At 33.3% G+C, this 25,503-nt stretch overlaps 1 protein-coding gene across 1 annotated transcript in view; it reads right to left on the reverse strand.

The window, feature by feature from the left end:
* Positions 1 to 25,303, reverse strand: part of LOC123710209 — a 61,070-nt gene extending 35,767 nt beyond the window's left edge. The window contains exon 1 of the mRNA XM_045661974.1: positions 25,194 to 25,303. The gene's annotated coding sequence lies outside the window, so the exon portion shown is untranslated. The remainder of the gene's footprint in view (positions 1 to 25,193) is intronic.
* Between the last annotated feature and the right edge of the window lie 200 nt (positions 25,304 to 25,503).

The raw sequence follows: 25,503 nt of genomic DNA on the forward strand, positions 1-25,503 counted from the left end.
ATCGTCATTTTAAATATTGACGTTAATTTGTACTTAGCTAGTAATACACTGACATAGTTCCTAAGAACTACTGGTACGAATTGAAAAATTCATCTAGTGCTATCCATCTATCACTGAAGGCATATAAGGTCATGTAAATCTACGAACGATTTACAGAAGTTAAATCGAAGTTTGTAATGTTTGGATTGTAATACGATATATTTCCTCAATGCAAACGGAAACGTGGCCATCAAAAACAGACCTGCAATAAAAACACTGAAAAATACATTACCTATGTGTTAATGTAAATTAATTTTAGTAATTGTGTCTTCGGCTGGTCTAGCTTGGTTAAGAAGTATTTAACGATTAGATACTGAGTTTAAATCTGGGCAAAAGAAACACGTCAATAATTAGTACAGAAGTCACAAAAAATATTGATGATACCAATATCTGTAAACACATAGCGATGCTCTCGCTCGAAGCAATACATTTAGAAACAAAGGATTTCAACACAATATGTCTTTATTAATAAAAAAAAATATTTCAGAAAGCATTCTTATCTTCTATGAATTACCTTTTTTTTTAATTCTCATAAGTACAATTTTAAGGAGGCGTCACTTGTTTTTTTCAGTACTATGAAATAATTGAATCAGTTACTGAATTCTAATTAGAGAAGGCGCCTAGACTTTTCGTTTCAGACTAGGCATTTTGGAGGTCCACTAGATAGTCATTTAAGTCTAAACCGAAAAGGCTTTTTTCGATGAGAATCGGACCCAAGATTCCGAGTTTGATTTCTCAATACAATTAGAAATAATACATGCACATACGTACAAATTAATCTAATATCATTACCATAGCTGTTTGGTAGTAATGATATTATTTGCCTCTCATTACAAAATATACGATACATATGCATTCTATACTTTGGCCTTATTTTCTTCCAGCATATTATGGTAAATGGTAACTAAATGGTAATTAGCCTTTAATAACAAATACAAAAATGCAACTCATGCAACTCTGAAATTCTGTTAGTGCTTAACAGAATATAGTATTCTGTTAGTGCTAAATCTGAATGGTGTATTACGAGTTATTGCGCGCCCACGGCCCAGCCAGCAATAGTTGTCGTTTACCATGCCCAGTGCGGTTAATCAGTACTCTCATCTTCAACCTGTCTAACACATCAACTTTATGTACTCTATCAGAACTTCAAATCAAAAGGCTTCAAATATACTCAACTAATATATATCCTATATACGTATACACTACACTACACTGTCAACTATATTACCATTTGTAAAGGTTTCACTGCTATTGGCAATTATTAATTTAATTGTCATAAAAGAACGTTTGGTTTGTGGACAGCCATGCGTAAATTATATAGGCAGTTTAATTATTCAGCCATACAATTTTGGGGAAACTTCAAAATTTCCTTGTGTAATCACGATGATTATTTAAAGCGGTGACCTGAAATTGAATATTCATTAAATTGAATAATCATAATACGCTATATCTATCCTTATTAGGTAGTTCTTTTGCTGACGGTGTATTATACATACAATTAGTATGCCAATTGAATTCTTTAAATAATAATAGCCTTTATTTCCAAAACATAATTATGATTGATTAGAAGTTTCATTGATTTTGAATGGATTTTTTTTTAACTTACACTTTGACATTTAGTAATCATCATTTGTTTTGTCCACCGTTGGACACAGGCCGGATGGAGGACCATCCAGTTCCACTCGTATCTGTCGTGGGCCAGACGCGGTCAGGTGACCCTGGCGACAGCGGTAACGTCATCAGCCCAGTGGCGGCGCGGGTGGATCCCGAGGCAGGCGCTCGTCGCGCTGGTACCAGTGCAGCACTCTCTCGCTTCATCGGTTGACGCACTTTCTTGCTGTGTACCCCACCCAACGCCATTTCAGTAGTGTAGGTATCACGATAGAGTCCATTACTTCTTTCTTTAATGATGAACTCATTTGAGACTTGAAATTGTGCTTGTGTGACTAATATGAACTTTTTTAATTCTTCTTTCTACCTCTTCTACATAAAGCTTTTAAGTGATATATTTTGTCCAAGGCCAAGTATGTTGATCAGTATTAGACATACTGGTACATACTCTATATTTCTACAGTAGACGGTTATTTATGCTATTTATCATTACACATTTCCAGCCCACACTCTTTACTTGTGTCTTCTAGGGATTGAAGCATATATTGTAAGTCTTCATGAAGAATTCTTTAGCGGGAAGAGAACCTACGACCTCAGGGATGAAAGTCGCACGCTGAAGCCACTAGGCCATCACTGCTCATTATACAAGATATAAAAAGTCATATATATCTGTTAAACATTGAATAAATTTGCATTATTTGAGCAATTTCATGGAATATTGAATAGCGATCCTTAACAAGAATGAAATATCAAAGGTCTGGGCGGAATGAAGTCAATGACCCAGTATCAACGAGTATTTCTATATAATACAGATAAAAATAAACATATGAACCTAAAAAGAGTATCACCAAAATAGTTTTTCGATATTCCAGAGACAATAGAACTTTGTTACCCTGAAAAGCTATTCTTTTATTTTGAAATTCGAACCATTATTCAAAATTGGAATGTGTTGTTCTGGATAATTTACTAGTGAACGGCCATGAATGTTAATGTATTAGAGTGCTACTATTAAGCCAGATGAAGTATAAAATGAAATCGCTATTATTTATACTAATTAAATCATGTAAATTTACATTTATATACCTTCCAAACCTATGCAAATACTTATATATCAAAATATTATAACGTTATTACAAAATTCTTATCTAATACCACTTTTTTATTAACTAACAATACCTCCGCCGTTATTATTAAAATATTAATCCAATTTTATTCCCCAAAGGCCAGTGATTTAACATTTAATACGAGAAACATGAACCTAAAATATATAAATGGTATTTTATAAAATGTTGCCTTTTTACCAAGTATTAGCCAGGATAAAAGGGAATACCTTAAGGCTATGATTTCAAAGGTACAAAGTGAATACCTTTACAAAATATTTGTACATGTTGTTTTCTGTTGGATTTGGGTTTTTGTTTTAAATTATTTTATGTAAATATAAAACTAAGTAATGTATAAAATCACTGTTATTGCGATATTTTTGTTTTAATACATTGTTACTTTTTTGTAACTCAAAATACTATTAGTATAATTATCCAAGTCAATTCTTCAATCTTTAATCTTTACAAATATCAGTATAACTTATATAATAAGTAGAAGAACTTATATAACTTATCAAATAAGCAGTGTGTAAAAAAAATTGACTCTGAGACGATTTCCTCTCATCTTTCCTCTTCATTTTTAAATACGTATTTAGAATGAAAAAAGCATATGGCTGCATCAAAGTATAATTATTGAAGTTATACTTCTTTTGTTAGTGTCGTTTTTTCTACAAAAGTTTCTAATAAATTTTTTGAAAAGATTTTTATCTTGTTACGCCAAAGATGTATACTTTATAACGCGTGTACATAAGTACACACACGTTTAGAAAAACATTTTTTGAACGGATTAAAGCTATGTATTAGTATTAAAAACTTATAATTATTTACATAATGCTAAATTTTAACGACCAACGAGCGTGGTCACGGTGACTGAAGACAAAAGGTGTTAAATGTCAAAAATATCACAGCTACAGAGAAGGTGGTTTTATCTCTATTAACAGATTAACATAAAAAATAACAAAAGACAATACTATACACACGTTTTTTTATAAGTTATAAAACGTGCTTGAAAATACAAAAATTCAGACAGAAAATGAAACGCAATAGAAATCTAAACTTGAATCAAATCTTTAACCTAATATAGTGTTTAATAAACAAAGACAAAGTATGTGAGTGTATGCATTGGGGTTGCAATGCACTACTTTAGAATCACTCAGCCACTAGACTAACACTGCTTCTTACTTAAGATAAACAGTCTTCTTTAAAAAAGGTCAAACGTTTTGCACCCCAATGTCTTCATTCAAAGACATGAGACAAACGAACATTCAAAACTCCGTCCCCCTTTATTCCTCTTGTGAGAAAATCTATCATAGGTACATATTATTATAATTGCTTAATACACACAGTAATGTCTTTGTAAAAAGTAAAATAAACAATGTTTATTTGTATTGTAGCAAACTTATATTGTTTGGTTCTCTCGTGGAAATTTTTAATGCAATGTCGAGCATTGTACTAATTTAACTTTATGCTTTAATTAACTGTAGTGTTAAGTTCGAGTTGGAGTAAGTTTTGCTTTACCTTCACTGCTAATTCATTTAAGCTTTTAAGTAAATAAGTAATTGGCAAAAACGTCTGAGTGTTGCGTTAATTTAATCAGATTTTTTATGTAATTTCAAACGCAAATTTAGAAGAATATATTGCAAAGATTAAAGTTATTAGAAATTCATTTTTATACGAAATAATCATTATTTTGGCGAGAAATGAAACTAGGAGGAATTTTTGCAATGTTAATTTAAGAAATGGTTCTAAATTCAATATCGTACTTCAAACTACAGATATGAAACACTTTTTTCTGAAGGCTATAAATAAATAACGACCAAGTGACAATTTTTATTTCTAAAAATACTATTTTAAATATAATTATTAAGAATATTTCCCGGCTAGGAATATTTTTATTGGATTTTTTTAGTGTTTTACTTATCATTTATGATTCCCACCGTTCAAACCTTTCTTGAACTTCTACAAATATTTCAAGATCTTAATAAGCCAACTCGATTCAGCCATTCTAAAGTTTTAGCGCGACAAAAAATAATCATTTGTATATGTATATAGCACTAGCAGCTAATTATTAAGAGATTTTGTCAATTAGTGAACTTGCTATTAGGTAGTAAGGTTGGTAGTCTTGTATGTTGAATATTAATAATTTTATAACAGTGTACAGACTGTTAAGGACTGTTAACACTAATTTAATTTTTATATTTTAAATCACCTAACATTTTACACGAGAGATATTTTAAATAATATAAAATATCTGTATATATATATGCGTTGCCGGCCTTTTAATTCTTAAAAGGCCGGCAACGCACTCGCGAGCCCTCTGGCATTGAGAGTGTCCATGGGCGGCGGTATCACTTAACATCAGGTGAGCCTCCTGCCCGTTTGCCCCCTATTTTATAAAAAAAAAAAAAAAAAAAATTTCAGCTGAATTGCAGCCAATTTCTAATTTCATTACTGCAACCACTCGACTTATATCTGAAGAGCTTGTTTTGCTGTTAATAAAACGAAAATTCATCTGGCCTTTTAAAATATGAATTTACCTCCATAATTTGCAATATACTAGTTCATGTGATGAAGAAATAATATACATTTAGAAGATATTAGTTCCATTGATATTATTTTCAGTGGGTGTGTCTTTTGTCCCTGTATTGCGTAAACTGAGGATCAAGAAACTTCACATTTAATGTTTAACAAACATTGATGAAGGCGATAGAAGAACTTATGATCGCTTTTCGTAGTGAAACATCCTACTACTTTGTATCGCGTTAAATGGGTATTTTTTTAATAGCTTTTGATTTTTTTATTGAACAAATCCACTGTGATAAAGACCTTTAGTTCATACAACACAAGTCTACAAGGCTACAAGTCTTTACGAAAAGAACTTGTAAGTCAAATGTCATAGAATACTTACTGACAAATCAATACTAAATAGTACAATGTCACTTATGTTATATTTCTTATTGGATATAAACGTGATATATTACATAAATCTCAATTGACTCTTGGTGACCGCGACAGATATGAAACACTTTTATACAATAAAACTTAAACTTAAAAAATCACTAAACTAGCTAATCTCACTAATCACAATGGCATTCTCCATTATGTAGGCATAAAACAGATACAATATTAAAATGTATTTCAGACTTGATCGATTTTTATGTAAAGTTCTAAAAAGTTGCATTTGTTCGGTAGAACTAAGAATTGCGAGATTTCTTATAGCCCTAGGGTCTCACCCTAAATTTTATTTTTTTGAAATCAAATCACGCGTCAACCCGTTAGTACTATCAAAATGTTAACAAGAAATATTTTTAGTTGTAGTAGTTTAGTTTAGTTTGGAAATACAATGTTTGCGTGGGATTAAGGAAATGAATTAGATCATCTTGGAAGGCATTAATTCATCAACAGATTCGCTCGACCGGCAAATTGATCGCAATCAAACGCAAACATAGTATAAGGAAACCAATTTCAAACATATATACATTTGTTCATTTAGATATTGTTACTATATGATAATACATATAAGTTTGTAGTGTTATAATAGGGACTTTCCCTATGTTTTTTCGTAATCAACTTATTTTATTTAAATTTACTATTTCTATAATTTATCGTCCTATTATTATTATTTTATTTTACAAACTTAGTTTCGTATTCTTAGTAGTAGGGTTTTGTCAAGTATTCATTTATGTTGATACTGTCACTTTTTCACAAAGCAAATATTTACCTGCAATATCCTAAAGTATCGATAAAAAACTATGACATAAGTACATAGTTATAGATGGCAGCACTCGCATCTAATTTTAAAACTCGCTAAAATATATGACATCTGAGCTTTATTGGGAAATAGTACAAAAAATATCTAGAATCGAAATATCTCTTAATTCATAGAATGTTGTATTGATTATTTGCAAAGTTACTAGTTTTTCGGAAACATCAAAATGCGGGCCGATTATTCGAACTCATAGAGTGATTATTTGCTACGTGTAATTATTTAATGTCTGTAGAGATACTTGTAATATAATAATAAAAACATTTGTTATTTCTTACACCATTTCACATACATTTTTAAATATTATAGACAACACCTACCAAATGGATATTAATTAGGCTCTACGAGCATTAATCTGCATACATGTATTTAGAACATTTGGAGATATCACCAACATGGACTTGCATGGAATTGAGGTCGTTCTCATCCTTAGTAAGTGATTATAAAAGGATTAGAGACTTCGACTAATAAACATTGAGCTAAAAAATTACAACTTACATAAATACTTTATTGTATCTTACACTAGTAACAGGGTAGTCTGAGAGAGTTTCTTGTAGAAGAATATAAGGCTTAATAGTTATTTCAGTCTCAGTCTCTTCAGTCGAGCAGTCAGGTAGAGCAGCAGCAAAAATGGGGTTTCATGTACGCAAACAACATCGAACTGTCCTAAAGTAATGAATTGCCCACATGTCTCAAGCAGTGAATGCCAAAGGCCCCTACTTCAGAAATTTAGCAATCATAAAGGATTATTGCGTCACTGGTTGTATGTATATGTTATAGTCAAATCTCGAAGCTTGGGTGCTTCTAGGTTTTACTAGGTCAGTACAATACTCAGGTCTGACTTTAAAAAATTCGTCAAACTTAGGAGACGCTGACGTCTAATTTAGTCAGGCAAACGAAACTCAGTTTAATGAAATCTGGATTTGACCAGGAAAACTTCAATTAGTTTGGTAGATTAGGTGTCATGAAACGTTTTGATTTTTTCATAATAAAAAATGTCTTTATTGTTCTATACGTATGATCTCTTTCATTTACATAATTTTGAAAAGCATTTTTTGTGGCAATGACATTTTATAAGGCGCCCTAATTTAGAATTGTATGCACTTATTTCTATTAGAGACAGAATGTATAACCAACTCTGCCAGTCCCTTCTAGAATTGGCTAGGTGAAGCCGGAACAGATTATTTTACACTCGACTCGACTCAAAAGTTAGGGACTTTTAGGTTTGACTCAAAATACTTTTGTCAATGGCCGAAATTGGAATTCATTTCAGACTTTGCCAAAGGCTAGGGCCAACCTAGGATAAACCAGACATTCGGGAAAGGCTGTTTATCGACCTTTGACTGTGACATATAGACCAAGACTGAATGTGAACCCAATAACGGTTAACTAGACTTTGGACCAATTATCTCCTTTACAGCAGGCCAATCAAAGACAATGATTAATGCCCAAGCCTCAGCTTTGGTGCCTTGACATACAAGTTATATGATACATACATAATATAACATGCATTAACTTTAACACAGTAGTGGTAGTAGTTGTAGTCGATATGTCGATAGTCGTATGTAATGCTACTTCTAATATAATCCAATTATTAAGTTATTTTTAATCTATAGTTGTTTTTAAAACACTATGTACTGTATTAGTAATAATTAGTGACAAAAGGGAATGTGGTGGGTCATACCGTACACTAATCTAATATGTGAGAAAATAATCAAAAAGCTTCGCCGTCTTCAGGATTGATCGTATAAAATAAAAGCTTTACCAGAATTAAGATTTTGGTCACGTGACAAGGCTGTGTTAATAAAATTATTTTAAATTCATTTGGTGATTTCATGCAGTTAAGGTTGTTTGTCTAGACAAACTACACTTTTGTGAGTGTTATGTAATGTATCTAGGGAGTAGACATATCTTAGTATCGCGGTAAATATACGATATCGTAATATACGTATAACAATGTAGAAGAACGAAAAATTTGAAATTTACGCAATTAAATCTTAGATTTCTTTAGTTTTTATTTGTAAGAATTCTAAAAATATAATTCATTATTCTCTGTATTTAAAAAAAAAATGTTAGGATACATATGCTTTCACATTGGAACAGTAAAATTAAACCAATATTACTTTTATGATATACTTCAGTATAATACTGTATATGGTACAAAATAATGAATTTGTCAGAAATTCCTAGAGAGTTTTAATGATGATTGCGTTGAACATTTATAATATAAATTTGTTGTTACAGAATAATTGATATTTGATAACGTAAAGCAAACCTTAAAAGCAGCTAAAGTCAATAGCTGGTATACTTTTGAAGGGAATATACGCCACATTAGCGCCATGTTTATCAGGGTTATGCATAGAGCCGAAAAATCAATCTTATTACCTTTTCATAAAATAATTTATATTCTGTTTGTTAACAATAACGACAAGAAAAAGAACTTTGTTATCTTGTCTTACGTATTTTATGAGTGTCTATTTAATATCTAACTCAAAGGTTTTTGAGTTGATTTTATAATTATTATTAAACAAATGACAACGGAACATGAACTCACCTGAATATCATACCGCACATAACATTTCAAATTCGCTATCAGTTAATACATGCTTATAAGTTACGTGTTTTAAAAAATACAGAGTACGTCTTTCCTCTGCGAAAGTTAAACCACGACTGCGGTGTTTTCCGGAAAAGCCAAAAGCTTTTCAAAAGCTTTGACGAAGTTTTTGACACCTGCGGTTATTTGTAAAGAATTCACAATGCTGTGTTCAAGTATTATTACGAGTATATGACTTTTAAAGCTTAATTGAAAGTAAACAAATGCGCAAATTGTTACATTTCAAATTATGATACAAAAATATACGAACAATACACATACACTAGTATCGTAGCTTAATTTTTTTATTCATATCATTATAATAATTAATATAACTGAATAATTAAATTTAAACTTAATCATTTTGAGTTAGGGTCCAAGAGCGTACCAATTCTTAAAAGACCGGCAACGCACTCGTAAGTGTCCATGAGAACTCAACATAGTGTGGCTCACCTGTTCTGAATACATAATAAATTAGAATATGCCCTCACATCTACTTCATTCACATTGAATTGACGGACATTTACAAAGTTTTACGATCCGTTAGACGTTCTAGTAAGCCATAAACATCAGGGAAAACCCTTTTGCCTAGAGATAAATTTGAAGAGTTCATTTTCCGAGTTAGAAGCTTTGGAAAGGTACTTTATAACTTGGATAAGGTCATAAGGATAAGTATTTGAGCGAAGTACTTGAGAATAAAGAGATAGGTTTATGCAATAGTGAGGAAATTCCATAAATTGCTCGAAAGTTTTTATAGTTTTAGGTCTTTACTATTTGTGTTTACTGTTTTAATAATTATTGTATTAGATTATGTAAAGTGCCTTAATATATTTGAAACGTCAATTTATCGACTTAGTTTTATAACCTTAATAAGGATAAACCGCACGCATAGCTAAAATATTAGGTCCTTACATATGAAATTGGCGTTTGTATGGAAGGAACAAAAAGTCGAATATTTTTAAATATAATATATTTAATTAATCAAAGTATGAACCATTGTTTTCTATGCACTTTTGCCATCTCATAGGTGGTTCATTGATCCCTTTACTAAAAAAAACAGCCGGATGGGAATCAATAAAATCTGTGAAGGCGATTTGGACTGCCCCATTAGAGTTAAATTTTTTCCCTTGCAAGAAGTTGTCCAAATTTCGAAAAAAATTGTAATCTGTTGGAGCAAGGTCCGGGGAGTACGGAGGATGTCTTAGACATTCCAATTGAAGCTCTTCTAATTTGGTAGCCGTCTGTTTTGCAGTGTGTGGTCTAGCGTTGTTGTGAAGTAGCAGTGGCGTGGAGCGATTGACCAGCCTAGGTTGTTTAGCCGCTAGCTTTTCCATCATGGTTTGCAATTGCTGACAATAGACATCAGCCGTAATAGTCTGGCCAGATTTGAGAAAACTGCAATTACCAATACCGGCACTAGACCACCAAACGCTTACAAGTAACTTTTTTGGGGTTCATTTTCGCTTGGGGCAGGATTTGGCTGGCTGGCCAGGATCCAACCATTGCGCTGAGCGCTTCCGATTATCGTAAAGAATCCATTTATCATCACAAGTAATGATTCGGTTTAAAATACCTTCATTATTGTGCCGGTTCAGTAATGTAACGCAGCAGTCGACGCGCGTTTGCTGGTTTGCTTCAGTCAATTCGTGTGGTACCCACCTTTCAAGCTTTTTAATCTTCCCAATTTGCTTCAAGTGAATTAAAACAGTTTTATCACTTACACCGCAGCCTGCAGCTAACTCGGACGTGGTTTGCAATGGATCCGCTTCCACAATAGCCTTCAATACTTCGTTACCAACTTGGGTCTCAGGCCGTCCACTGGGCTTGTTCTGCAGGTCGAAATTTACAAAACGAAAACGTTGAAACCAAAAACGAACTGTGTTTTCTTTTGCAACATGACCGCCATACACATCATTCACCATTCGAGTCGTTTCCACAGCACTAGTGCCACGGAGGAAGTCGTACTCGTAAATAATGCGATACTTTAAGTTTTCCATTTTGTAAAATGAGTGACGCAAACAGAAAAAAAACAAATGAATGACGGTCATCGAAGCACAAATACATGAGTAAATAGCTGTACAAATTTGAATTTGGAATTCCTTACCAAACATCGTGATTAAAGTGGCTAGTACGAAATACGCCAATTTCATATGTAAGGACCTAATATAAAAATAAATGAAAGTCGCTACAACCTTTTTAGGTCTGGGCCTCAGATTTATATATCTGTTCCATCACCATTTGTCAATCTAATAGGCAAGTAGGTGATCAGCCTCCTATGCCTGACGCTAGCCATCGACTGATTTTGTCTAAGGCAAGCCGATTTCCTCTCAATATTTTCCTTCATAGTTCGAGCGAATGTTAAATGCACACATAGAAAGAAAGCCCATTGGTGCACAGCCGAGTCGCACGCTGGAGCCACTAGTCCAACACTGCTCATAGCCAGTTGTTATTATATTATTATGAAATGAACCATAACCGTTTTGCGAGTAAAGCAGAGCGGAGGCTAACAGATATTATGAATAACCACAACCCACAAATTGTTGTTCCAAATTAAAGTTGCAGTTGAAAATAAATTAACAGGCAAAATTAATTAAAATTCAAATTAAGCTGCAGGGATCTAACGTGGCGCACTTTTCGCTTCAAAATCAGGTATTCATTTTGGTCAGATAATGAAAGAAAATGCGGTGAAATAAATTGGTGGGTGGCTCGGAATTTTGTCGAGTGTCTGATTTTAAGCCGTGAATTGAAATGAGAGAGCTAGGTTTATTTATTTATATAGGTAAGGTGATATGCTACATGGTCAGTGTTTGCGTGAGCAGATACGTAAGACAAACCTGAGGTCGAGCTTTTGAACGTAAAAGTAAAGCAAAAAATATACAGTACGCGCCATTGTGACTTTTATATGTATGCTAGAAATTTATAAATTATAGATGTTTTTTATGTAAGCCTTGAATTATATTTATAAATCTACGCAGACTGGTCGCAGCTCACTAGATTGTAAAACACTAAAGTGTTTTATGTAAAATAATTCTGTTATTTTTGTGGAAATCTTTCGTTACTATCTTACATAAGACCTTAATATAGAGAATAAAGAATTAATGCGTGGTACCTTTTTCCTGAATGACACTTCGGATTTACAAAATATTAAGCATGTTTCATCATCATCATTATCATCAAAGGTTGTACACGTACTACCCCTTGTGGGCCTTAGCCTCCTTAAGTACACTTCGCCATCGCAATCTATCCAATGCTTCCCGCGTCCAATTGCGCACGCCTATTGTTTCGAGGTCTGTTGAACTTTATGAATTGGACGCTGGCGTCGTCTAGGACGTCATAAAGTTCTTTATTGTAGCGAATACACCAAACACCGTCGCGGTCGTCACAAACAGGACCAAAGATTATTAGAAGAATCTTCCGCTCGAAAATAAGGAGAGAGATTTCGTCTTTCTTGCTAACGGGTCAGGTTTCAGAACCATAAGTGAGCACTGGTCGCAGCAGAGTTTTTGTACAGAACAAGATTGGTATGCTTTCAGAGAAGTCGCGATCGGAAATATCTACGAAGGCCAAAGGCTGGGATAATAATAGCAAGTCACCATTGAGCCCAAGTAAACTCCTTATATTGTTCAAATCTTACGTCATCCAGTAGTAGTATTTCCATTTAGCAGTTCACTGAAGTGCTTAGCTCATCTTTTTAGTATACCATCAAGGACATTTACAATTTCACCATCTTTGTTACGGCACGCAGTTGTCCTAGGCTTGAACTCTATTCTCCCAAACTTCACTTTATTAGCATGTTTATAGGTAGTTAACAATATCAAATTGTTATATTTGAAAAGAAAAAAGGGTTCTTATTATATTATTTGAGTTCTTTAAAAAAACTTAGCGTTATCTGTATCAAAGGATGTGATAGGTAATACACATCTGCGTACCCTTGAAGAATATATCGTACTTCTGGGAATCTCGGGTAAAATTGCAGTTGCATCAAGAATGATTTAGTTGTCTATTAACATATATAATTCATTTATTCTTTAATACAGTTTTATATTATGACCAATATTGGTTTAAAACTATATTTATTGTCAGTAGTTTTTTTTATTCATATCGAATTTTAAATGAACACGTATTCAAAAAAAGTCATTTATTTCATTATAACGTAAACACAATTAGACAGTAAGAGATGGAAGAGCTTCTTAGCCTTAGCCAAGAATACATTAAACTTTATAAATAATGAAAATAAGTGTTAAATTTCAACTTCATTTAAAACTGCACAACATACTATTTTTTAAAATGTAACAGTTATTTTATAAAACCTGAGTCTTTTGGTATAATTTCTACATTATTATATCTAAATCTTATACATATACAAAGCGGGAAAAGTTCCTAATAAAATATGTGAAAATGTTTACATAGTAGCAAATACAGATACAGACAAACATAATGATTTATGCATAACCCTTTTAGCAAAATACTGTTGAATGCCAGGGTAAATGATGTCATTTCCTTTTAGTCCTAAGTACCCGTTTCACTGGACGAAAGTTTTACTAATGTAGCTCAAAGAGGGTTGAATAAATATATTGATTGCACAAAAAAGTCAAAATACATTTAAACTTATAAAAGCAGAGACAATTATGTGAAACTTTCTGAAATGTGCTACAAACACGTACGAATAACTTTACGCATAAACACCTCAAGCAAGCGATATGCCTGCAAACAGTTTCAAGGGGTAAAACTTGCGAGATATACTCATACTCGTATGTTATGAAACGACTTGTCGAGTGTAAAATTATGAAATAATTAACCCATACAATGGAAGCCTGCTCTTTAATATGTGATGTTTTTGAAGTTATACTTCTTTTGTTTAAACCGACACCCTGAAGTTAGATACAGTCGACATTTAATTTTTTTTGAAGTTATACTTCTTTTCGCGTTAGGGAAAAATTATGAGAGTATTTTTGTTCTATTGTTAGGTCATTTTTTACAACCGACATTGACAAACTCTAGAATAAAGTGAAAGCTAATTTTTTTGAAAAGATTTGATTTTATCTTTTTTTTATATTTTACCGTGACAATACTACTGCGACCAGTACTCACTTATGGTTCTGAAACCTGTCGAAGAATCTTATAATTATCTTATAGTCGTGAATCTGATTCTAATACTACTTAGCGCTACTACGGATACGGATTCAAAGTTAGGCTTTGGCTTCTCCCAACATTTTAGTTAAACAGTTTAAACCATATTTAGTGAACATTATCGCAAATCAGCGAAGCATAGTACCCGAGTAACGTGAATGGCCGTCTAAATTTTCTTAATAGCCCTTTAATATGTCACATAAAGTCATTTTGCGTACGTAATCAGTTTTATGAACCCATAATCGTAGATTAAGACGGGTTGGTGCTACCTCTATGTTATTCTTTATATATGACGGCGTGAGTAGTTATCTACATTAGTTAGTAGTAGTAGTAGTTAGAATAAAGAGAAGAGTCACAGAAATGAAGAACGAGGGCTGCTGCCCTTAGGTGCTCCTAAATAATGGTGCAGGTAGGTAAAGTGTTACGTGTGGAGTAAGGAAAGAAAATCAGAGGTAGTAACTGATAATACATCATAGAAGTATTGTCGTCAACACACAGGAACACAGAGGCAAGGACTGATTGTGCAATAAACGACAAGCACCACCTAAATTTTACAAACAGGAGAGGATTAATTATTGAAGAATTCGACTTCGACTTTCGATATTAGAGTTATAAGGCTTCTGCTTGGTTCGCTTATCGACGCACGGGCCGCAGCAACCAGTGCCTGAATCTAAATTTGTGATAAACATGGACAAATTAATTAAACTACTACGTGTATTAACGGTGTTAAACTATCTTGATTTTGACGTAATTAAATTACTCATATAATGACAAAACTATGCCATTGCTCCGACATCAATAATAATAATGACTATGAATTTCCGTCTCTCAAGCGGGGGATCACAGGCTGTTAAAAAAATTAATACAAACTATATATAAGTAGAAAAGATTTGTTAAAAGTAGCGCGCTATGTATATAATAATTATTATAATTTTACAGTGACGGTCACAAAAGTGTTTTACAGTTTACTTAACTTTTTTCGTTTGCTTTTTCGTTGGTCGTGACATAAAATCTCTGAAAAACGATGCTTTAGGCTATCAAATAGTCATTTTTTAGATCTAGATTGACAAATCGAATCAACACATACATTTTTAATTCAGTATTATTGCCTTTATTTAAAATAACAATCCATTGGAAAAACTATCATCGTAAATATACACTCCTATTCATACTCCATACATAAGAGTTATTTAGGAACTAAATACTCTTGAATATTGTTTATAGTAACAAAATAATTATTAAATTATGTTTCTTTGTTGTAGTCTAAAAAATTTTTTTTTACATGAGAAACATAACATATACGAGATACACTTCGCCATCGGCCGTCCTAATATTAGTCTACTAGGCTTGTTTCTTTTATGCCCTGTTTAATAATAGTTATACTATTGTATAACGCCATGTGTGTTTATTGAGCTGCTTTACTGTAACCTGCAGGTCTTGGGTTCATTTCGGATGGGACACGTGGGATGCGGACAAAGCTACGCTGTTACCGTGTCCTGCGACATTCTCGGCGATTGTTGGTGGTGCCGTGGGGTTGTAGTGGGTATGCATAATAGCGAGTCATAGTAGCCACTTGTGGTGTCTTAACAATTATGAGTCCATTGCTTGGTAAGGTCATTCCGCTGGATCAACACAACCAGCAAAAAAACCTACACTACGAAATGCGTTGTATTCTTAAATTATAGAACAGTAAACCTTGCAATATTTTATTATCGCTGGACAATCACGAGTCTAGAAATCATACTGAACGTTTCTTGAATATCAACTACATATTTCATTGGATTCACAATTTTATTTATATTATGAAGTTCTATTGAAAACGTCGAGGAAGCCAGGAATGCATCAATGAAATGTAAGTAACATGAAATAGCTGTTTATATTTAATATAGATAGAAGTAATCATAATAATAAGGTTAAATTGTAAAAAAGAAGAAATATTCTAGGTGCCTGTTTAGCACTTGTTCGGTGAAGGCAAACCTCTTGAGGAAACCAGCATCTCAAAAATTTATGAAATGTTTTAGACACAGTAGGCTGATTTGATTTATTTATCTACATAAATATTCTTTACAGTTATCAACTAACTGTGTATTAAAAATAAAAATGATCTTAGAAATGGAAACAATCTGAAGCCAAGACTGATTAAAATAGCCTAAACTCATTTAAAAACGGACTGTTTTACTTTATGTAAAAATATAATTTCTAATTTTTTTAATGATAACTGCTGCCTTAAATACGCTCGGTCTATTTCACCTTTTAAAGTATTTAAAACAGAAAATTAGATAACAGAACAATATATAAATAATGAATCAAGCATACGTCCATTACGTCAAATTTGATCATCAAATAAATTATGGTATCGAACACAAGAGTGCCGATATCATAAATCGATAAAAAACTTCCCAACGCTGACCTATAAATATTTCATCGTGAGAGATGTCTAATATTGGCCGATTGCCTACAGGGGTGTGAGCTGATTACAAAAAATTACCTATCCTAGTTTTGAAATTCGAACGAGGTCACTGGCTTGAGAAATTTTGCAAAACGTAGATAATAGGTACGGTTGGATTTTCTCGATTTTATCAGCAAAGAATATGCAAAAGTTTGATATATATTTATACCTAGGTAACACTGAAAATGTTTAGAAAATGAAAAAGGTTTAATGTAGAAAGTTTCTAATACTTTTATTATTTTCCGAAGTAATCTCCGTTCCTCTCTACATACAGTCGCATTCGATGGAAACACTGAGAAAGTGGGCCCATGCTTCCTTAGGGGTCTCGTCTATGGCAATTTCGTACGCTTTCACCGCATCTTCAGGGCGCGTAAAGCGAATACCTCGAATTGTATCTTTAGTTCTTGGGAATAAATGAAAGTCGCAGGGCGCCAGGTTAGGACTATATAGCGGAAGACTCATTATCTCGACACCTGCTATAGTCAAATATTCAACAGTCCGTTTTGCGGAGTGCGCTGAAGCATTGTCGTGGTGAAGGAGAATCCTGCTTCGAGGGCGCTGCTGTCGATTTTTTTCGGGTAAACAACGATTGACATACCAGTTTGCATTAACTGACCTTCCATCTTCTAGCACAACTGTCGCGAAATTACCTTTCTGACCAAAGAATGAGGCAATCATCTTTTTTCCTCGACTTCTTCTTTTCTTTACCTTAGTTGGCCGATCCTCGAAAGGAAGCCCACTAAGCTGATTATCTTTTGGTTTCAGGTTCGTAGCAATATATCACCTGTGATGATGTTAAATACAGCATTTGAGTCACCGCCGTTGAACTAATCTAACATTAATCTGATACAAAGCTTCCTGACGCCTAAATGTTCGTGTAATATTTTTTGAACTTGACTCATACCAATGCCTAGGCTTGCCCGTATCTGCTGATAGGTCACTCTCTTATCTTCCTCTATCATGAGTTGCACAGCACTGATGTTATCTTCAGTAGTCGCTCTTAAAGGACGTCCCTCACGCGGATCGTCATTGATATTGCTACGTCCACGCTTAAACTCGTTAAACTAATTGTAAGTAGTGGCACGAGATGGGGCTTCATTAACAAATGCTAATCGCTGCCTATCATAGCTTTGTTGTTGAGTAAGCCCACAACGAGTCATAATAAATCATGAACCGAAAATTTTCTCGCGTTAGGTTAATTTTCACGTGTAACAAAAGTTTGAGATTTGCCGCCAATTCACAAAAACAAATGACAAATGAATGCAATATACTACATTAGGTTACCAAAGAGTTCTAAAATTTAAATTCAAAAAAATGTTTTCATCGGCAATGTTTTTAACTGGCCAGTTCTAAACATTTTCACGTATTATTGCAAAAATAATATTAGTGTAAACCAGGCAAAAACCTTCACTTATACTTTTATAAATAAAAATGTAAAACTTTCTCTTGTCTAAAAATTGTGGAATTTGAAATTATTCCTAGAATCAAAGTGTTGTTTTCTGTTTCTCTTTATACATTTTGTTTCCGCAATCCGAAGCTTTTCAACGATTGATAACTGGTACATGCCTAATGCATATTTCCTTTGCACACTGAAATTATTGTGTTATAACTTAAATTACATAAAATTCAATGTTACAGGAATGTTGTTATTTGTTTAAATACTTCTTAGGACAAAATCTAAGTATGAGCCGGGAAATTTTAAGAAGTGAGTTGTAAAAAAGACGAATGAGTCGTTATTAGGTTTTATTCTTACTAAAAGTATATGCTGTAATTTCCCGCACAATCCAAATTCTGACAAAATTGCAAGCCAAGAATAATAAGATGATTTTTCTTTTGTTAACGATGGATTAAGTTATCTTTGATGTAAAAAAAACCGTCAAATTACCTTCAGTATATAAGAACCAAGAAGGCGATGGATTTGGAAAGACAGGTCGATGAGGTCCGTGGTTTTACCCTTTGAAAAGACTTGAGTTATATAAATGAATAAAATGATAAAGATACCTTATCTTTATGTAGAAACTCGCTGGACCTTTCGACCTTCATGACTAAGCTTTAAAGCTTACCAAAGACAGGGCAGAAAGGAGTCTAAAAGATATTAAATTAAAAATAAGCAGTCACAGGCATAAATAACATACATCCACTGCTCAACGTGCAAAAGTTTTGAAATAAAACATGGCAGTTAATAATTGATGGATATCGTGATGTATTAATAAAAAAAAGTATGTACAGTGTACAAGCCACAAATAATGGCGTGGATACAGCGGAACCTTGCCCACGCTTTGGAAATCTACCCCAGATATGCATATTTTAATATATATATAATTTTCATAGTTATCTTCTATGTATAATTAATAAATTAACGACACTTCCACGGTTAGAAAACATTGGAAACTTCCAATCTTAAAAAAATAATTTATAAATTCTTAATGAAAGCTTTTAAGAATGTTTGTGAAGTTAGGTAGTAACGATAACAAAAGAAATATCTTTTTGTGTCTTAAAACGAAGACAGCTTTGTCTAAAGATTTTTCATCAACATCAAAGCATCTTTCAAAATTATCGATGAATGCATTGGCAAAACGCAGATAGTTTTCTACTTTATATTTTTCGAATAACCAAAATAATTTTTACTACACCCGTGGCTAAGTTTGTCCTAAGTTAAAAAGCAAATGTCCTATACAAAAAACATGATACGATGATGAACAGTCATCACAAAAATTTCGATTACCATAACTTATAAGTCGTTGATACGTAATCAGTTTAGCCGTAGGGTTTGAACTTACAGTCACGGTAAAATCAATATCTTGGGGCTACGACCGACAGTCACGCGATCATATCTACGTTTTATTTTTACCTAAACAATACACACTAATACTATAAATTTAAAAAAAAAACATTCAATAAACAAAAAATAACACAGGGTCTATTTATAATATTGATAACCTTCAAATAAATGAAATAAAATCTTCAATACATAATTGCTTAGAGCAGTGTTGGCCTAGTGGCTTCAGCGTGCGACTCTCATCCCTGTGGTCGTAGCCTCGATCCCCGGCTGTGCACCAATGGATTTTCTTTCTATGTGCGCATTTAACATTAGTTCGAACGGTGAAGGAAAACATCGTGCGGAAACCGGCTTGCCTTAGACCCAAAAAGTCGATGGTGTGTGAGGCACAGAAGGCTGATCACCTACTTGCCTATTCGATTAAAAAATGATCATGAAACAGATACAGAAATCTGAGGCCCAGACCTAAAAGGTTGTAGCGCCATTGATTTATTTTTATTTTACATAATTGCTTAGGACAAAACCATTCGAATTGGTGAATAAGTGTGACTGCACCGTAGTAAATATAAGTGCAAAACATCGGTAAAAAAAGGTTAAACGTTGTCCTGATCTTGGGTAGACAACTATATTTCCTAACATTATGCCAGCCTTTAAAGATAAAAAAGTATCTTTAAAGGCATTTTAAATGAGGTTTTAATTAAGCGGTAAGTGAAATAATGAATAGGGTAGGTGTGACACGCTGACACAGTTGGAACTAAAGGAATCACAAATGAAGACTGAATAATGTACTTCGGGCTCTGGACACTAGCATATGCAAGGTCTTCTGCATTAGAGTGGCTCATGCGCTGGACTAGAATATATCAGTATTATTATTATTAGTTATTATCAGTACCAAAGTATTTATACAGTACTAAAATTTCGAGCATTTATTGATCGACTCTTCATTTGCGTGATTATTTTTAATTGCAAGTAGTTGATTATTTTGCAGGTTTCCTGACGTTTTATATCACTAAAAGTCCCACGATCTCCGGGTTTACAATCTCTCATTTAAGCACTAAGTTAACAATACTCAATACAATAATGCAAAGTACAATTAATAATTCTTGAGCCGTATTAACATGAATCAGTGAACTTATTGAATCTCGGCTTAATTCAAAGTTAATTAGGGAATAGTTGCCGGGAAGCGAGATCTAATTGCACCAGGAATTGTTTAATTTAATCCGTTTACGATGTAATACTATTTGTTTATTAGCGACTAAGTGATTAACATACAACGTTCCTTTATTTGTGTTCGATCCCTGGCCAATGAATATTTGTATGTTAGTTAACATAGAACGCCTTTTTCTTTATTTATTTTTAGTAAGACGGCATGGATGCCGTTGGAAACCTGAACTATCCATAGTCATAGAGAGGTTTCCGAACAATTACGTCCTTAATTCATCTCTGAAATAGCATAACGACTAACGACAAGTTAAAAAGCATTGAGCTTGTGCTACAATGAGAAGTCTTTTAACGATTTCTCACTCACTTCCCGTCTTCAATGTACAGTTCTCAATAAGTTTACCGTTGAAAGCGTTCATTAGATCAAATGAAAAGTAAGATCAATATGATTGTTCAGATTAATATGTAATTGAAACGTTATAACAAAACCATCACTAACGCCGAATGATTTTAATTTTATTTCTTAACCTTTCGTATAAAGCTGTTTCAGAAATTATTACAAAATTTTCACTAGGGACTAAGCTTGGCAAGTCACATTTTTCTGTGGGTACTGGCCAAATTCGCAAGAATTGCATTTTTCTTCAACAGCAAGGCTTCGAATCCAACAATCGTAACTTCTATGTGTCGTATATTTTCCGAGAAGACAACGCTTAAATGAACGCAAAAAATATCCGACTTTCGCAAGCATTTGATTTTCATAAGAAATTATAGTTTTCGGTTCCAACATATGTCGCCTAAGTTAGAGGCACAGGAGTTGATTTTAGTCAACTAAAACTATATGTACTACTTATCTTATACGCAAAATGTTGCCAAGTTACAAGCCCTCGACCGGAATGATTATTACCATTTATAACAGCTGTAACATATTAGCGATAAATATTATGATTATAATCTAATTGTCTATAGAAGTAAGTATGGTTAACGTTAAAATGCACGTGTATTTGTTCTTAAGTCCCTTTATGGAGCATGGGACATACATATTTCTGATCATGTTATGTTATACACGTCATCGATTTTTGGGTTTAAGACACGCCTTCAGGGTAAATATCTCTACGTACACTCAAGTGTTAAACGATAGAAATTTTACTTCTTGCCAAAAACAGGTTACATAACAAACACGCATCCCAGACTCCAGATGTAGTAAGGAGTGTGTTTCAGGAGCCTTCGACTTCCCTGATAGTTGTTACATAATTTAAATGAATTTAAAATTTAATAATGAAGTTAATATAAAATTTCACATATTTTATGTAAAATAAAAATAAATCAATGGCGCTACAACCTTTTTAGGTCTGAGCCGTGACCTTTTGTCAATCTTATAGGCAAGCAGGTGATCAACCTTATGTGCCTGACACACGCCGTCGACTTTTTGGGTCTAAGGCAAGCCGGTTTCCTTACAATGTTTTCCTTCAATATTCGAGCGAATGTTAAATATGCATGTGCAATAGAAATCCATCGGTGAACAGCCGGGGATCAATCCTACGACCTCAGGGATGAGAATCGCTTGTTAAAACAACTAGGGCAACACACATATTTTATGAATTCATTTAATTTGGTAGATTACCATTTCAATTGTAGGTAATATATGTCTTAAATTATTCAGTCTATATTCTACAGCAGATAACCATTACTACATACTACAGTATTAACATGTCTGTCATCAATCATAAGATAGCATTGCTACCAAATCCCGTATAACTAATCGAAATAGCTAAACTTGAGTTAATTTCGTAATCAAGAACGTTTAGTTGTTTTCAGTATACTGTTGCCTTATTAAGGATCTATGTAATATTTATATAGTAACTGAATGTCAGGCCTATGCAGTCGCGGCTAATGTTTTTTCGAACTGGCCATGTTCGTAGGTGATATGAAAGTACACATGTGTGAGCGCTGGGGCTCCAATGCACTGCCTATTTAGTAACTCTTATGTACCCCAATAGGATTAAAAATTTAAACAAAGGGCTACCAACTATACTTTTTTGAAATATTTGTAAACAGGTAAATATATTTGTGAAGTTTTATAGTTGCATTTTTGGAAGCCGTCGCCTGGAATCCCTAATATCGACACAAATAATTTAGGAACGTGAAATTATCTTCGAAATTTTGTGTATGTTTCAAATAGTTTGGATGTATGCAGTAAAGCAGATTAACTAGTAATAACAAAACCTTATAATCAAGTATAAGTAGTAATAGTTATTGATTGATCGCTTATATCGGCTGACCTCAATCTTGAAATAGCATGAGTTGATATATTCAGACCGACTTCTGTAGGATTTATTTGACGCGTATATACGTATATAATATACGCGGTATTGTGGAAAAGGTAATAATGTTCTCATCATCTCATCTCTTCAAAAGCCTAGGGAACTAAATAACAAATTGTAAATAACTTAACGTGCATAAAACAAAAAGCATATAATCATGTTTTGCACTAACTGTATTAGAATTTACCCACAAACAATAAAAAAAAATATAAAAGACGTTATATGTAAAAGAATAATCATCTACTTTGATACAAAATACACCACAGAATATATAACAATACAAATTAATGAACAAAGCAACCGAGGAATGAGTATTATTAGTATTAATTATAAATTTCGCCTTTTTCTAACCAAAATATATACCGATATAAATAAAAAATGTAAAGGGAACATTCTAACATCCCTAGATATAGATTGCTGTATAAAGTATTAAGTCTTGCACGTGTTTATTCGATCCGGAAAGTTCAAGAGCAAGGGATTTGCACCTATTAAATTGTGTATTCGAGTTGTAGGTGATATTTTTTATTAAGCTGAACTAGAATATACAAATCTGATCAAAGATTTGTTTATTTAATGAGGTCAGTCATTTTATTAAAACTGTAGAGTTGGTTTGTCTTGTTGAACTCAGTTCTTCCATGAACTAAAATATTTTTCTGATGTTGGACAATCAATTTATCGCGGAAGGAATACGCCTATGGAACATAATAGAACGACCAATTTGATGGAAGCATCAATATCTGTTTCAGTTACAGATAAAGTTACGCAAAGCATGTTTGTTGGAAATTTTCCTTTTAAAAAAATATTGTATACATTAATGCATTATTCGAAAGATGGGTAAGTGTTTAATTTTGATCTTCATTTTATTTTTCATCATCTGATTACAATGAGTATCTTTGAGACCATTTACGCGCAGTAATGATGTACTCATGTTAAATTCACATGAGGAGAGGACAATTCATAAGATGGTTTTCAAATAGTTGTTAAAATAGCTGCACGTGAAAGATGTGTGTAACCAGTCTGGCCATAAGTTCTGTTACAAATGAAATTTTTTAATTATTTTGATTTTGGAACACGTATATTATTTAAAAACTTCTTTCGATTTCAAATATTTTATCGTGTTAATTATCAATTTACAATATGGAAATATGGAATTTAAAGAAAATAGGATTGCAGTGATCGATACTTGCACTAAGTGGGTATGGAGCCGTCGATCATATTCCTGACACTTCAAAAGCTTTGTATCAGCCGTATGTTCGTATATCGTACTATCAACATATACAACTACACTTGGTCTGTGGAAGACCAGAAAAAAATCAGGGCGGCCGCGTGCTGTTAGAAATACAAAGGCTGTTAAAGCCAGAATTCGTCGAAACCCCATTAGGAAGCAAAACATCTTATTGTCAGAAATGAGCGCGTATTATAAAACAAGACCAAAAGCTCAGTGCTTAACGTCGTTTTACAGGACATTCCCTAAACAATCTTTACAATTAAAGGGACTGGATCTATCAAAACGCCTCCTGTCGCGTTACGCAGGTGAAAAGCACCCCAATATCCTCTTTACCGATGAACAATTTGAAACCAACGTTCCGGACTTTATAAGAGATGAAGACTGGCCCTCATATAGCCCAGACCTCGACCCTTTAGACTTCAAATTATGGTCAGTTTTAGAGGCCATGTCCTGTTCTATACGACACGGCGACATTGAGTCTCTTAATCTTTGGAGCAAGCAGTGACGAAATTTCCCTTGGAAATGGTGCGTAAATCCATCGATTTGTGGCCGAACCAATTAAAGGCTTGTATAAAAGCCAAAGGTGGCTATTTAGAATATTGTTTTATCTTTTACTGATACTTTAATAAATATGTAGGTATACATTTTAATAAGATTACATTACTTTATTTAAACAAATTGCATTTTCATTTGTAACAGATCTTATGGCTGGACTTTTATACCTATTGGGAATGAAAGTTTGTATGCATAGGTAACCCATAGGTACAATTATACAGAAGTGTCTTGCTTTGTAATTTAGCGTATTTTAATATGAATTCCCGTATACATCATCCTCTTATACTATCCTGGATGATCTTAAGAAACAACATCATAGAAATAGATACAATGTAAGATTAATCGTAAATAAAGCCTAGCATCAAGATTGAAGTGTGAATTGTTTATGAAAATATTTATTTTATTTTCGTCATTATAGTTTGAAGGTATTCATTTTTTTATTATAATAGCTATTATCTTACCTTAAGTCGTGAAAGTATCCGTACACTACGACTATAAACTACGACCGCGGCGTTTTCATATTTACATTTCGTATTTCGCAATACGCGAGCTTTCTCAACAAAGACCTGTCGCCGACTGAAACTCAAAGCACTTTGCTGTCCGCAACAGCCTGCAAGCTTGTGGATTACTTTAAAGCATTAGCTCGAATATTAACTACTGTAAGAACTTTTCAATAATACGGTGTTTTGTGACGAATAGATTCATGGATTAAGCAAGTTGCAAGGAAATTAGAAGTATAATAGAAATAAGAATAATAATCCAGTGTCGCAA

Source organism: Pieris brassicae, chromosome 5 (assembly GCF_905147105.1).
Source record: "Pieris brassicae chromosome 5, ilPieBrab1.1, whole genome shotgun sequence".
NCBI classification, from domain to species: Eukaryota; Metazoa; Arthropoda; class Insecta; order Lepidoptera; family Pieridae; genus Pieris; species Pieris brassicae.